Here is a 2,622-nt window from a genome sequence, read left to right as displayed (position 1 = left end):
CAGAAGATATGAACAGACACTTCTCCCATGAAGACATACAAATGGCTATCAGACACATGAAAAAATGTTCATCATCATTGGCCCTCAGGGAGATTCAAATTAAAACCACATTGAGATATCACCTTACACCAGTTAGAATGGCCAAAATTAGCAAGACAGGAGACAACATGTGTTGGAGGGGATGTGGAGAAGGGGAACCCTCTTCCACTGTTGGTGGGAATGCAAGTTGGTGCAGCCTCTTTGGAGAACAGTGTGGAGATTCCTCAACAAATTAAAAATAGAGCTTCCCTATGACCCTGCAATTGCACTCCTGGGTATTTACCCCAAAGATACAGATGTGAAAAGAAGGGCCATCTGTACCCCAATGTTTATAGCAGCAATGGCCATGGTCGCCAAACTATGGAAGGAACCAAGATGCCCTTCAACAGACAAATGGATAAGGAAGATTGGTCCCTATACACTATGGAGTATTATGCCTCCATCAGAAAGGACGAATACCCAACTTTTTTTGCAACATGGACTGGACTGGTAGAGATTATGCTGAGTGAAATAAGTCAAGCAGAGAGAGTCCATTATCATATGGTTTCACTTATTTGTGGAGCATAACTAATAGCATGGAGGACATGGGGAGTTAGAGAGGAGAAGGGAGCTGAGGGAAATTGGAAGGGGAGGTGAACCATGAGAGACTATGGACTCTGAAAAACAATCTGAGGGTTTTGACGTGGCGGGGGGTGGGAGGTTGGGGTACCAGGTGGTGGGTATTATAGAGGGCACAGATTGCATGGAGCACTGGGTGTGGTGCAAAAATAATGAATACTGTTATGCTGAAAATAAATAAAAAATAAATTTAAAGAAGTATAAAGAAATAAATCATACTTATAAATGAATAAAAATTTAACAATTTTTAAGATTTGCATGTAGACAATTTGATGAAAAAAACTTCAGAATTCACCTGCATCATTTACAAAGTTCACTTCTAAGCATGTTTTGTTTAAAAACCCCAAAACTTTATCATCATAAATTTCTCTTTATAATGGGGGCGCCAGGAAGGCTCAGTGAGTTAAAGCCTCTGCCTTAGGCTCAGGTCATGATCCCAGGGTCCTGATATAGAGCCGCATCGGGCTCTCTGCTCTGCAGGGAGGTTGCTTTGCCCTTTCTCTATGCCCGCCTCTCTGCCTACTTGTGATCTGTCAAATAAATAAATAAATAAAATCTTTAAAAAATTTTCTCTCTATAATGAATGTATACATTTTATCGAATCCCGGTGAATGGGAGAATATTTTCAGTCATAAATCCTCATAACTTAAATTTGTAATTTATATCTGCAAGGATCCCTTTAGAAGTTCCGAGAAGCAGGCACAGGGACACTGGGAAGGTTTCCACACGCAATGCAGTGAACACGAATTGCACACGGACCCACCTGGGGGTGGGGGAACCCACCTGGGTCTCCGGTGAGCACCCAGAGGCATGTAGACCCCCAGGTGAGCGCAGGGCGCGGTGGAGAGGTGCCACAGGCTAGCAGCCTAGAGATAGGACAGCGTCTGGAATGAGCTCCACCTGCGCCCTCAGAAAAGGGTCGGAGCCGCTCCAGGCCCGGGGTGGGAGCGCTCAGCGGCTCCTCAGTGTGGGGCAGAGGCTGCATACTCGTGTCTCTTGGAAATGGGAAAGAAGAGCTGAGAAGGAGGCGTCTGTCTGTCCTCTGTAACTGTCCCAGAGTCCCCGCATCCTCCCTGGGTTCCGAGTCAGGCCTGGACCTCAAGTGCCGCACATCCGCCCCTATCTCTCCTCTCTCCCACACGTTCCCCAAACCGGGCTGGGGGCCTAGGCGTTGCGGTCCGCTGACGAGGGGCAGGTAGTTTTAAGGAGAAAACGCACAGTTTGTGTGGAATGAGGAGGGGCTGAGACTCTCAATCAATGGCGGGATTTTCTAATCTCTGGGGAGACCCGGGCCTGACGCACCCAATCTCCAGCGATCCCCCTCGGCTTCCCAGCCCTTCCCAGATCCCAGTTCCTGGCAGAGGCAGCGCGGTGCAGGTCAGAAATGGGATCACTGCAGCAGCCCCTTCGCCCCTTTACAGAGGGGGCATGCCTTTCTCAGAAGCTCCACCTCCCAGTGAGGGGAACTCCGGCAGACGCCGCCCCAGGACGCCCTTGGCCGGCCTCGCGGGCAGCAGCTACATCATCCCTGCCCCTGGCTGGTAGCCAGCGCGTGGCTTCTGAGCGGGAGACAGCAGGAAGTCCGTGGGTGGCATCTCAGCGTCCTGGCATCTAGGTCCTTGCCGTCCTCAGTCCTGCGGGAAACCTCAGGGATCGGGCTTCCGGGGGCAGGGGGTCCCGCCTATTCCCACGCCCTCCTGGGTGGACCTGCCTCTGGGAACCGCCCCTTGGGAACCCCTTAAGGCCTCGTGTCTCAGACTTCCCTGTTCACAGGGCACCGAGCTCACCTTTTCAGCTCAGAAGGAACAGGGACAGCAGGGACTCCTCACCCAGGAGCAGGGACCTGGCCCAGATCACCATCCCAGGGGCACTGAGAACCCTCCCTCCTGTGAGCCCCCCCCCCAGCCCCCCCCCCCCCCCTACCCCCCCCCCACCAACTCCCACCCGCGCCCAGCTCGCGTTACA

Source organism: Mustela nigripes, chromosome 17 (genome assembly GCF_022355385.1).
Source record: "Mustela nigripes isolate SB6536 chromosome 17, MUSNIG.SB6536, whole genome shotgun sequence".
NCBI classification, from domain to species: Eukaryota; Metazoa; Chordata; class Mammalia; order Carnivora; family Mustelidae; genus Mustela; species Mustela nigripes.
This window is presented reverse-complemented; position numbering follows the sequence as displayed.